Raw genomic sequence first — 14,578 nt, forward strand, 5'->3', positions numbered from 1 at the left:
ATGTAATCAAGTATGGTTCCAGGAACTGATCCGTCCTCATACCAGAATGTCGCAAATATACGGGTGGACGATTTAAGTTCAATTATTGATAGAGCATAAAACTAATCGCAGCGGTACTTATATAAACCAAATACCGAGATATTTTACTATATAATTCTTATTATGATGCACATTTTGTGTGGCAAATGAGGTTATTACCACTAAAGACCAAATTTTCCAATTGAAAAACACCTTAAAAACTGTTTTATTTAATTAGGATTTTTTTTTCAAAGAAACGTTCCTTTGGTGACAATCTACCAATATTGTTCAAATATTCCTGTTACTATGAACTGTAATATAAAGAATTGGCTGTCTCAGAAAGTTTCTCCAGGCTGCCGTAGCCCCTCAAAGTAATTGGGGGATACAGTGTAATGTTAAGTGTTCTCAACTCACTCCTTGGCTAACTTCACTGCGAAAAAGATACTGATATACGGGAATATACGGTCCTGTATTTTTGACATATACGGGCGTGTACGGGATGTATTCGTCGAATATACGGACCAAGTATACGAGTCCGTATAGGGAACACCGGGTATACGGGAAGTCCGTATATGCATCAGGCATATACGGAATTCCGTATTTGCCCCATATACATGTACGTATATTTGTTCGTACTTCTGAAGTATACGGAGAATTTAATCCCGTATACGGACTATATCAAGGTTGTTATCCCTAGTATACTATAAATATACCAAGGATATACGGGACCGTATTTTCTACATATACAGAGGATACGGACCCGTATTTTCTACGTATACAGAGGATATACGGAACCGTATATTCTACATATACATAGCATATACGGACTCTTATTTTCCACATATACAGATGAAATACGGAATCGTATTTTCTACATATACAGACGATATACGGAATCGTATTTTCTACATATACAGGGGAAATACGGAATCGTATTTTCAATATATACAGGGGATATACGGAATTGCATTTTTTAGTTGTCCACAGGGAATACAGAACTGTATTTTCTTGATAAAAGAAGATACAGATAATATCAAATGCATTTACATATAAAGTGACACGTATGCTTGACCGAAATGCAGACGTGTAAAAATAGAACATGTTTTATTACACATTTTGAATGGGAACTGTAAAGTCATATGCTTAAAGAACTTTATCTTCACAATTGGAGTATTTCAAATGATAAAGTAAAAAACCAAATCGAGTTCATTCTTAAATATTTATTATTTCATAAACATATATTCAATATGTATACATATATTAAACAAAATAAACATGTCTTCGCTACAACAGTCATATATTTTGCAAGCCTTTTTCCAGAGGGACAAATTAATGTAGCGTTTGCAACGGACGGCGATATACCGTTATGTTGCGATACAGAGTCATGAAATACGCATCACGGTGGAGAAAATCCGCACTGCGATATTTTCTTTAGAGATCGAATTATACATGTACAGTTTTCGATATTTTCAAGCCGTAACCTTTATGAATTGCATGTTATTTAAATCTAGAAACAACTATACCAACTTGAAGTTATTTTCTATTTATCTTAACAATGATTTTTATGAGCACACTAGTATTACACCTATAAAACATTTTAAAGATATTCATATCATTTGTTCGTGTTAACATTACATATTATTTTAGGAAAATGAGTCCATAGCACAAATGGATTATTACAGAAAGTTTTAATAATAATCATTAAAACTAAAAATCCGTATTCACAGAAATTCGTCATTCAAACACAGTTCTTAAAAGCACTTAAATACATGTATATCAAGCATCTATAGGAATGTTACGTAGACCAGTGTGATGGTGTCTATTTCGTGACGTAGGAAATGTTATCTCCAGATATTACAATCTTCTTCGGCATGTGTGTATCTGAAAAAGAGAGTTTAAAATCTTGTTTAAATAGTGTCTTGAAATAGTTATCACATCTTTCAAAAAGACTATACACAGGCATTTTTTAAGCGTATACATATATACACAGGCACCAGACACAATTATTTTACCCATATACGCTCCTAATACTATATATAAAGAATAAAGGCCCCTAACGAGAGAAAACTATCATGCAAAACAAACAAAAACTGTTCTGTAAAAATACACCAGATCACTATTTTGTCTTTGTGGTCGACTCAAGGGATGATTATTCCTATCATAAACACTTTTTACTTCATCGAAATCCCTCAAAATGCTCCAAAATACGAGCAAGTTTTCCAAATTTCACTGAAATGTCATTGCAATGTCGTTTTTCCGACGTCCAAGCGATGCGTGTAAACAAAGGTGAATTCTGGTCAATTTCTACAAAATCAACGAATAACTGTTAAAATTTTCACATACTTCTTTAAAACATCTCGTTTACAGTCAACTGCGAAAGTCTTTACTTCTCAACTGCCCCGGTGATAAATTCAACGAGCTGAAAAAATAAAAAAAAATTGAGAGCTCCGTACCAGAAAAGTAACGCATTTCCTACTTTACCGCACTGAATAAAAACGTCGATTAACGATTGGTTAGCGCGAAATCGGAAAAAACTCGGATTTCCCGCTTAACCAATCGTTACTTGACGTTATATTCAGTTGCGGTAAAGTAGGAAATGGTTACTTTCTGGACGGAGGCTGTCAATAAATTTATTTTTTTTAGCTTGTCGGCGTTATCATCGGGCAGTTGAGAAGTAAAGACTTCGCAGTTTGACTGTAAACAAGATGTTTTAAAGAAAGTATGTGAAAATTTTAACAGTTATTCGTTGATTTTGTAGAAATTGACCAGAATTCACCTTTGTTCAACGCATCGCTTAGACGTCGGAAACGACATGCAATGACATTTCAGTGAAATTTGGAAACTTTGCTCGTATTTTGGAGCATTTTGAGGGTTTCGATGAAGTAAAAAGTGTTTATGATAGGAAATAATCATCCCTTGAGTCGACCACAAAGACAAAATAGTGATCTGGTGTATTTTTTACAGAACAGTTTTTGTTTGTTTTGCATGATAGTTTTCTCTCGTTAGGGGCCTTTATTCTTTAATATATAGTATTAGGAGCGTAATATGGGTAAAATAATTGTGTCTGGTGCCTGTGCATATATTAACATTTTTTTCTTACGGCAAAATTTCAAAAATTATTATATATTTATTAGGGATAAAGATGTCATTTATAAAGCAAACCATTTACAACAGGGATTTAAAATGAATATGATTAATTTTATGACGGATGTAAGTAATATGTGTTTTTTATAAAACCTTACGAAATATATTTTTTTCACACCTTGTAATATAAATGATAATGGTAATCTTTGTTTCTAATGTAAAGAGTGTTTTATTTGATAAAAAATTTATTAAAATACAAAATAACTTGTATTGTTGGGAAAAAGGGTGCTGACATAATCTTTTTGATCGTTTTACGATTTAAATATTTAGCATCGTTGGTAGATTCCCAATTTCGTTTTGAAAAAAAGGTCCTTAAAAAGGTACAGATATTTTGATATCATTGAAGATTCCGTGTTTTTGCAAATCATTGATATCCCAGTTAAGTAAAAGGCGGAATACCCAGCTATACTTTCTCATTTGTATAAAAACGTTAAATCTTAACAAAATTTGGGGAAATATTGTTGTTTCAATTTCAATTGTCTTTCAAAAAAAAATAATCTCAAGCAAACGATTTGAATACCTTTCAATAATAACAATGGTGTAGATTAATTATTTTTTATTGTTTAAGAACTGTTTTAACTAAACAGTGGCTATCTCCAAAATAAAGTGATTTAATTCTCAACAAAATATTAAAATCAAAATAACCCCCTTGGCCCCTTAGCATTAATCTTGATAAGTATGAAATCAAATTCAGATGATAAAATAATACGTATCAGATGTGAACAATAAACATTAAAAAATAACATAGGAAATATTTTTAGATAATACATTTCGAATGCGACTAAATTAGCGTGTGCACCGTGAAACATTTACTACAAACGCAAATATGTTTTTACCGGAGCACAAGTACTGTGGCGTTTAGTATAATAATTTTAAGTGGGACGAGGGCTCAAGTTCACATCCAGGTGTGTCTCAAACAGCCTAGATTTGTGACAACGATGTACCAGAACTCTCAGGCGTAATTGCATAAGGTCATAAATATGCAGATGAAGACAATGTAGGAGCACATTGAGCACACACGAGATGTGTTGCTTGTAAACATTCATATTTGCGAAAAATGGGAAATGAGACAGATGTGACACTCACTCGAAGCACATTTGACTCACATTCTTCCATAAAAAATTCTAAAAGGTTAATAATTATCCCCGTCCGTTTCCTGGCAACCAGTCATTGTTTTGTGTTGTCTGTATTTATAATACCGTTTTAGGTCACTTCCGGTCCAATCAAAAACTTCCTTCCTCTGCATAGGAGTCCCATATTAACTTAAAGAAAAATCCCTGTCCTGCCTGTGCACAATGAAAATTTTCTAACAGTGCAGTATCTAAGAACCCCAAACACATATGCAGCGAGAGATTTTTATCGTTAAATTTTTATCAATTGTGAACACGTTTCTTTCCGATGCTCAAAGTTTTATAATTTAGGAATTATTCTAAGCAACAAGAAGGTAGTATTACGGTGGCATAAAAGGGACTCTAGGATTTTTCGTTATTTATTATGTGCGCACGCGAAAAAGCTTTTAACTTGGCCAATCGATACTTTTACGTGCGAAACGCAGATAAGCTATTCACGTTTCGTAAGGAATTAGTTATTTGCGTGCTCATGCGATATAACTATACGAACGTGCGCACGCGGATAGGTATTCTGCATTTGGACCCTGGACAATTCTTCCTCACATAAATAGTTCTGTACGCTCCGAGTGAGTGTCTTTTGTTTGTTTTGTTTGTTTGTTTCATTTACGTGGACGCCTTTTTCCCCAAAGTATTGTTCAGACCCCCCCCCCTTCATATAGGCGGGTACAGTTTCCTGAGAGTTAACAACCAGTACTAGACTCCCTCCTCGCGCGCTAAACTACCAAAGCATCTCCGGGGATCGAACCCACGCCAGAGAGGTAAATGGATTAGAAGTCATCGACTCTAACCCCTCGACCAACGGAGGCGGTACCCGAGTGAGTGTCAAACTCTACAGTGGGTAGGGGCAAATAGATTTTTTGAAATCATCCCCCGACCACAGAGACTAAATTGATCTAAGGAAGAAAATGAGATGACCATGCCCACACGTATTTTGTTTTATCAGAAACATATAAAAATATCGCCATTTTCAGAGAAGTGATGCTTTCAGATCCGCCATTGAAAAGCACTTACAAAACGTGCATGAGTTCCTAAAAGAATTCCGGTTAATGCCATAATTATGGAATATCGGACCTCGCAGAATCGGGCGAGACACGAGCATTCCGACGAGAACCAGAAGCGAGGCACGATACTGTAACACGAGATCTCGCAATGTCGAAGTATCCCTTACCACGAAATTTCACGGCTCGCTTTCATGTTTTGCCGGAAAGCGGCTTTTCTTGTCTCTCGTGCATCGCTTCGTGCATGTGCTTCTCAAATACCTGACTATGACAAAGGAACCAGCGCGGGAGCCATCTGGGCTTGTCGCCTTAAGTAATGGCGGACAGTTATTGACACTTTTTTGCACACTGCATGGCTATAGACCTTTTTTAGCAATACGATTTTCCATAGTCAACGAAATGTTGCATTTCGCGCATGCGCATTCTGCGATTAGGGCTAAAATGCAATATACGATATCTACAGTTTATCATACTTTTAAAAGGCTTTTATAGATGCGAATTTCATGTTATGTCACCTAAAAAAATATTAATTTTGGGATGACTTAAGGCGGAAAGTACTGAAAACGTGAATTTATTTTTTAACAGATCTACGAAAATGTGGCGAGACTAATAATTCAATGGTCTAAAAAAGGGCCGCACATGTCGTTTGTTTAAGGTATCATTAGACGACTTTTCCATCAGTAATTTAAATTGAAACAGTAGGGTTGTTAAAGAATAAAATTTTATTACTCATGTTTTACATAATATTACGCAATTTGTATTGTACACTTCCTTTGAATAACTGGATTGGTCAGACGGCAAGTGTCAAACAGATTGGCATCAACCTGGACGTTTAAATACCATGATATAGTTTATCAGTTACGTTTATTAAAATGGTAAATAATGTAACTTTTTAAATATACCGATCAATGTTTTACGGATTTTTGAGAAGAGAAAAATTGGTGTGACGTGCATTATTAAAAATAACATGTATTACGGAGAAGCGGAAAAAATGTGTGTTTATGTGCCATGTCTCTTCCAAACAACCTATCTTAACTTCTCAAGATTTTGAAAAAAAAATAATTATTTAAAATCTATTTATGTGACTTAAATTTTTTTCTGTTTGCATCACAGGCAAATCGGATAAAGGATATAATCAGGTATATTGAACACTAAAAATGCATTATCACCTGTTCTGATATTTTTTACAGAATTGATAATTAATCTCGATTTCATGTTATAAATAAATTTCTTTTGTTTTTATATGAACTATTTCTACAGCAAATACGTTAACTTTCCATTGGCTAATAGATATATTCCCACGTCTTCTTAAAAAAAATGATCTCAGTGTCAGGTCCGTGATCATAAATTCTTAAACAAGTATCTTTTTCCATGCCTTTTATGGCATTCTTCGCCACAAGCTATAAAGTCACCTTTTCTATATTTGTTTAAAGCTATTTAATATAATTTTCTACAGTTTACCTTGAACTAAGTCGGAATTGTCTATGAAATTCTACTATATTTTCTATGTAGAGCGATGCAGTTTTTTTCCCTACGCAGGTTGCGCATGCGCGAGAAAATTCTAATTCCGGTCGATTTTCATAGCAACGGACCGCGTCGTAAAAAGGTCTATAGACTCCAAAACGTCAAGCTATTTTCTATTTAAATTTCATTATGAAAACGTTTTTGACATTTGGTTGAAAAACATGCGAGTAAAGGTTGTATTTGATTAAGTGAATTTCAGTCTTCGTTATGGTGGTCACAGCACTGTAATTCTAAGTGATTTTACAGTAACAAATATGACGCTAGAAATGTTTCTTTCATCATTTTTATATCAGTTTTATCATAACTCTTTAAAATGAGATAAGGATTTGTTTTATATAGAATATAAAGGGAATACTATTTAGTGGTATATTGCCTCTTTCGCGTCGACGTACGATATTCGAAGCGAGACGTGAGATTCAGGCGAGATGCGAAACGAGTCGCGATATTGTATCGTTCAAATATTCGCCCGATTACGGTGATCCGTAACATTTTTGTCTCCTGAAACCGATATGCACGATGGTACAATGGTGATTTCTAGCGCAAAGGTACGATGATGAAAATACGGACGCATGATGATGAAAACAATGATGGCACGATGCTCATATAAGAATGATGCGATGACACGATGTTGAAAAAATAATATCGCGTTTTCAACATAATGCCATTGCAGTTTCATCATCGTACCATCGCATTTTCACCATCGTACTACCACGTTTTTCATCATCGTGCATCGCTGTTCAACACATCGTACAATCGTTGTTTCAAGTTTTGTATCATCGTGTTTTCATCATCGTTTCCATCGCGTTTTCATCATCCATGCCATTGTGTCATTTTTTTCCCGTTTTTTTACCATTGTACCATCGTGAAACGGGATTCCGTATGTTTCAATGTTTGCCTTCAGGTTAGCCAATCAAATTTCTTGAATTAGAGATATTATAATTGATAGTTCCACTGTAGGTTTAAGATTTTCAATAAAAAAACATTTGCAAACCTATTGTTGATTACATTTGGCGAAACGGCGAACCTCGAAAAAAATCTGCATGAGACAAATGTGCTTTTCTTGTCCCTTAAAAAATCATGAGACAATGTGCTTTCTGGTCCCTTAAAAAACTTGATCGGAACACATTTATCACACAAATGAGTTTTTTTGGGGTAGACATTTGAGGTCCCATTTGTCTCACGTGGGACAAATGCGACCCGCATTGGTCTTACGTAAGACAAATGTGCTCCGAGACAAATGTGCTCCTCCATAGCTTTTTCAACGGATTTGAATGGCCACAGCGGCCAAAAGTAGGCGATTTTTTATGTCAGTCCCTGTCACCACACCTTCCATTTCACTTTTATTTAGATCAAAAAAGAATTTGATAGAAACAAAAGTAAAATCAAGTGATATTAGGACAATTATTATTATTGTTGTACTCTTTTAGCTGTTTTTTTTTGCAATTTAATGAGTTTATAAGTGTACGTGAAAGTTTTAGTTTTAAATGCTGCTTAATTAAGATGTTTGAAAAGTAAAACTTACATAAGTGGAAAAGCTGCGAAGGGTTATGAGGTACGGTGAATTAAAAACAATTTATTCGGAGCAGCAGACCTCTTCGCTAAACTAAACTTTAATCTGCTGGCACCGGAAGTGGTTTGCATAGATTCTGGTTAGTATACAAGTTCGCGTCGTCTGACCAGTCTCTATAATGTTGGTAGTTCATATATAACATGGAATGTTTCAAATTCATTACAGGGCAAATCATATTACACAAATTCAGCAGTTAAAATAGTAAATAGACCGTTATAAAGAGGTCCAGTAAACTGAAAATTGTCTCTGAGATGCCCTAATTACGCGTAACCACATGCATGTAGTCGATCATCTAAAGAAAGTTAAGTTTTGTTAGGAAAGTGAACTAATCTGAATTACCTGTAACGAACATACGGGTATAAATGGGTACTTTGCGTGACTTCGGCCAACGCGTACACGTGTAGATATGACCGTTTCACCATCAGGATCAATATTCTGTAAGGCTCTTATTTGTTCTTCTGACCCATAGTAAGGTTCCGGATGATTTAAAATTTCAACACGGTGATACCTTCTTATAACTTCAGTGAATATGTCAGCAAAAACACACTATACGCCTCGGGATCGCTGGCATAAATACCTGCGTTTTTACGAAAATGCAAACACCCTGCAAACATTTCGAAATATAACAATATACTTTAGTGTATTTTTTCTTATGTATTTTGAAACAACAGCATAATTCTACTGAAGTTATTTAATATTGATTAACGAAATAACAAAAAAATGGTTAATTACTAGAGTATTCATATCGCAAGCCAATAAACAGTTTCTCATTAGAAACTATAATAAATATTTAATTAACATGTATTTTCTAATGAAATCGATATAGTCGTACGTGAGCTGTTTTCTCGAATGTTTAAAAATAATATATATCTCACCTGAACTCATACAATGTGCCAGTGTACCGCCAAATGAAGTTTTTTTGTCCTTCAGTTTGTGAAACAACTCTTCTGTTAGGATCCCCTTCAAAATGGACGGAGAGTCGTTCTTACTGATAAGTTCCCATAATTCCTCTGCTGGTCTAGGATTCCAATCCATGCTTGTTTGTGTGTTTTTTTTCTTTGTAAATATAAATAATAATATAAATCAGAAGTAATAAAGCAAGGTGAAGTTTATGAAATAATCAAACCATATAACGATGAAAACAGTATGCGACAACAAGATATGCACTGGAACACTGCAATATGAAATCACCCTCAGAGTGGATGACTTTTTGACGACACCCACCCAACATGGGTCCGTCCTACGTGTGTGTAACTTCCACATTTTATAGAATATATTTTAAATTCGGTGACTTTTTTTTTTTATAATTTCCCGTTCTCCTTTTTTTTTTTCATACCAACCTGCCTGTGCGGACAGTTAAGGTAAAATATGCGATGAAAAGGCACGCTCTCGGTGAAAAGTGAACAAATGTACAAAATAGAATGAGTGTAGGTCCTTACTGAATTTATTTAACGAGTTGAATAAAATTATATCATGCGAGCCCTTTGCGAGCATTACATTATTTTATTCATCGAGTTCAATAAGTTAGTTAAGTTAGTGCTGAAGCTGAAGCTACACGAATATAATTATTTATTTATTACATACCCCAAAAAAAAACTGTTTACAGTAGAAAGAATCATTTTTTCATTAACGTACTTATATACAGTGTACGTATACGTTGCTGTTTAAAGAAAGCTCTAGATCATTAAAAAAAATCAAAAAGAAATACAATTAGATGAACTCACTGGATTTCCTTTAACACGTTGAAGAATTCAAATTCATTTTTCGTATAAATATTAATATCACCTCTATATCAATTTAATATATAAAGTAAATCTAGTTTAATAAAGAATACCTTGTAATAACTTGTGTCTAATCACAGCTCCTGTTACGAATATATCATCGAAACTTAAATATAAGTCAAACTAAGATATCATCCAAACTTAAATATCATCCAAACTTAAATATCATCCAAACTTAAATATCAGCCAAACTTAAATATCACCCAAACTTAAATATCACCCAAACTTACATATCACCCAAACTTACATATCAGTAAAACACAGTCATCACAATTTCGTTTTAAACGAGTGCGCCTTCATACAGTTTTCATTTTTATAATTTACTAGTGATCATGAGCTTACATATTTTTTAAAAAACGTTTTTGCTGATTGCTTACCGTGTTAAAGGTGTATGATGAAGTGAGTATTACGACTGTGACATTCGCATGTAGCATCGATTCTTGTATCATAAAATCAATCGATTTGATCTCTCGGCTATGATGCTTCACAAAAGACCACTGGCATAAAAAGGCGGCATATTGGGAACTAGCACATGATTCTGCCATTTTGTTTTTTCAAAATTGGGACGTAAGTTGAAAAAATCAAGCTGGTAAAATGGATCTACCGCCGAGGTATATGTGTTCAAAATAACGTATTAAAATCCGCTTAAAACCAGAAAAACAGTCAAAGAAATCAGTTATCATGCAATTTTTTGTGATACTGTTGATACCGTGTAACAAAAAAAAAAATTAATAAATAAACAAAAAATAAAAAACAGCAACAACAATAACACGTTTATTTTAGAAATCTTTAGAGAAATTAGATAGTAAATGTTTTTTTTTTTTCAAAGTTCAGATTTTACACATGCTATAGGCAAATGATAACAGTATATTTCTATGATATTCTAAAAGAATACAAAGTTAAAGTAACTTCTATTATACAATTTTCATCCTGTCTGAAAATGGCCTATATTTCACTGTAGCATACGCCTTTAATATCCTGTTGCAATCGCCCACGCAATTTACTCGTTCAAAATAATTAGTCATAAAATTATTTATTTAAAACGATCACCATCCTGCAAGCTGTACGGCCGTAAATGAATAAATGTGTGAACATTTCCAAGATGGCAGACTGTTAAAGTAGTTAAGGTAGGTGAGCATAACATTTTTACTTGAAAATGTCTGGAACAAAAAGTGCATGGAGAACATGTTGAGACTCGGTACCATAAAGAAATATTCCAATGCCCTTTTGTTTTAAGAACAATGCCAATTGGTGAAAATCAAAATTATATCGAGGATCTCTAACTGTTATGATATGTTTAGTTATGTTCAGTTTAATGCACATGAGCCGCGTCACGACAAAACCAACATAATGCGTTTGCGACCAGCATGGATCCAGACCAGCCTGCGCATCTGCGCAGTCTGATCAGGATCCATGCTGTTCGCTTACAAACCCTATAGCAAGTAGAGAAACTGATAGCGAACAGCATGGATCCTGATCAGACTGCGCGGATGCGCAGTCTGGTCTGGATCCATGCTGGTCGCAAACCCATTATGTTGGTTTTGTCGTGACGCGGCTCATATGGTTGTCACTTGACAAGTTCAACTCCTACTTTATGTTGGTTGACGATGTTTTTGTAAGATGTAAAAAAAGTCTATATAAATGCTCGGAAACATGTATTTTTTTCTTTCATATCTTCAATGCAGCGTTGTCGACCATATGAATTGTTTCGCACACAGCTGCGTAGAAACATTATTTTCTGAACAATTTGACACGTAAACGAACCTTATTTCTGTACGGTTTAGATCCAAAATTTATAAAATCATTTTCTTACATAAGTTCTTATATTTTTTTTGTTACATTGTTAAAACACGTAATGTGTACAAAAACGAAACCGATGTCTAAATATTTGTGCCAAACAGTTCATATGGTCTACATTGAAGATTTAGAAAATATATGTTTTTGGACATTTATAATTACTTCACAAAAACGATGTTAACGAACGCAAATAATGAGTTGAAGAAGTCTAGACACTATAATTTGCATCGAAAGCATAAGCCTATTTAACAAATTATAACTAAGAATAATGCGAGATCCTCGATTCAATTTTAAATTTCACCAATTAGCTATGTTTACTGACAAACATAATGACAATGTGATTCCGAGGCCCTACACGTTTTTCATACAAATTTTGCTATATATTTTATAGCCAGATATATTCAAGAAAAACAGCCTACCTTTTCCACTTAGACATCCCGCACACATTTAGTTTAAACATAGTTTATTTCGAACAAATTCACAATCATATATACAGACAATAATGTCAAAATACAAACATAGTATGTTGACGAAAGCTGAGCTTATAAAGGCCTTCTCCTTATAGATTTACAGTGCATAAGATATGGTATGACAGTATATGTGACTTTCTTGAAATATATCTGATTTTACATTGTTTTTAAGAAGTTAAAGTCAAAATTGTTTCTAACATTTAGGTATAATATAAAACAAAAATATATACAAAAAAGGAATGAGAATACAAGACTGCATCATTTTGTTATATAAAATTAAAGAGAATTAACGTAAATTAAGATAGAAACAAAAAAAGGAAGAAGCTTTCAGCAAATAGAAAAGAAGAAGAAATTAATGAAATGTGGATCATTCGGATAGTTCAACGATTTGAATAGGAAGCATTTAGTGTTTTGAGCTGATGTGAATATACTTAAGAGAATCTCCTGCTTTCTCGGATGTATGTATGAACGGCTTCAAACAGTCTTCTGTTTGCATCATCACTAATGTTTGGGTCTCCATTCAATATCTTTTGGAGCGTTACTGAACAAATAGTAGATATAGTGTTAAGAAAAGAGGCCCTGCTGTCAACATAGCGTTGACATTCAAAGAAAAAGTGGTAATTACTTTCCACTATGCCACACTGACAAAGAGGAGATGGAGAAATATTTTTCTTAAATAGATGCTGATTTAGAGAACTACATTCAGTACGAAGTCGAGCATGATAGATCTGCCATTTTGTATCGCCTTCATAGAAATAAATCAGACAACAAGAGCTGCTTCGTCTCAAATGGGATTTGAAAGAGGACAGTGAACGTAAATTTTGTACTTCAGATGGAAGGGCGTTCCATTTAGTCAGAGCAGTTGGAAGAAAAGCATTTTGATAAAGAGTTGTTCGTGTTCGAATAGTCTGAATATTTGTAGCATTTCGTAGATCGTACCTTGAATTTTCACTTACAGTAGGTGGAAGTAAAGAACACAAGTAATCTGGTGTTAAGCCATTTTTCATTTTATAAAGTAAGATAAGCATATGATTATTTCTTCGAGATTCTAAGGATTCCCAAGGAACTTCACTATGGAGTTGAACTAATGATACAAGTTTTGTAGCACCGCACACAATACGCGACGCTTCATTTTGAATTTTGTCAAGCTCAAGTTTCTCATATTGTGTGCAGTTTAGATAGACAACATCGGCGTATTCCAAAATCGGTCGATCTACGTCAAGCTGAAACTTCAATTTCCTCATTATGTGTATCATCTTCCAGGCTCGTTCGGTAATATAGTTAATGTGACAATGCCACGAGCAATCGTCTGAAAGGTGGAGGCCAAGATGTTTGTGACTGTTGACGGTTGTTTTCTGTTGGTTATGCATAAGAAGTGAAGGATGAAAGGGTTAATTTCTTTTACGAAGATACTAGTAACCATAGATTCAGACTTCGATGGATTGAAAGTAACAAGCCATTTTTCAGCCCAAGCTGATATCTTGTCTATATCAGATTGAAGTGTTTCAGCAGCAGAAGCAGGGTAGTCAACAATAATATGTAAACTGGTATCGTCAGCAAAAAGATTAATTTTAGAGCCTATATCTTCCACGATGTCATTGATGAAAACTAGGAATAGTAGCGGCCCAAGGATGGAGCCTTGGGGTACTCCAGCCTTTACTATCGACCAGTCTGATTGGACCCCAGGTAGGATAACCGCCTGGTGTCTGTTAGTAAGATAGTCAGAAAACCAGTTAAGTAGACAACCGTCTACTCCAGCAGCTTTCAGCTTAAAAAGAAGACCTTTGTGCCAGACTTTATCGAACGCTTTGCTTATATCAAAGAACACAGCTCTAACTTCTAATCCGTCATCTAAAGCTTTACAGAATGTGTTGTACAAGTACGTTAACTGGTTTACCGTTGAGTCACCTGGTCTGAAGCCTGACTGTACGGAAGAAAGGAAGTTATTATCTTGAAGAAAATTAAATAGATACTTAAATATAATACGTTCAAAAACCTTTTCTACGCAGGACAACAATGAAATCGGACGATAGTTATTTGGAACAGATGGATCACCTTTTTTAAAGACAGCACAAACATTGGCCTTTTTCCATGTAAATGGTATTTTACAAGTTTGAAGAGACTGATTGAACAACGAACATAGGGG

The 14,578-nt window shown here is 34.5% G+C and overlaps 1 long non-coding RNA gene across 1 annotated transcript; it reads right to left on the bottom strand.

Moving 5' to 3' along the window:
• Positions 1–1,683: 1,683 nt before the first annotated feature.
• Positions 1,684–10,502, bottom strand: LOC132758674 (uncharacterized). Its single transcript, XR_009629612.1, has 4 exons — positions 10,413–10,502; positions 9,260–9,440; positions 8,724–8,988; positions 1,684–1,899 (listed from the first exon to the last, which is right to left on the bottom strand). It is a non-coding gene; the product is annotated as an uncharacterized LOC132758674 (long non-coding RNA).
• Positions 10,503–14,578: the final 4,076 nt, after the last annotated feature.

The sequence above is a fragment of the Ruditapes philippinarum genome, unplaced genomic scaffold (genome assembly GCF_026571515.1).
Source record: "Ruditapes philippinarum isolate M1 unplaced genomic scaffold, ASM2657151v2 ctg1726_1_1_1_1, whole genome shotgun sequence".
NCBI lineage: Eukaryota > Metazoa > Mollusca > Bivalvia > Venerida > Veneridae > Ruditapes > Ruditapes philippinarum.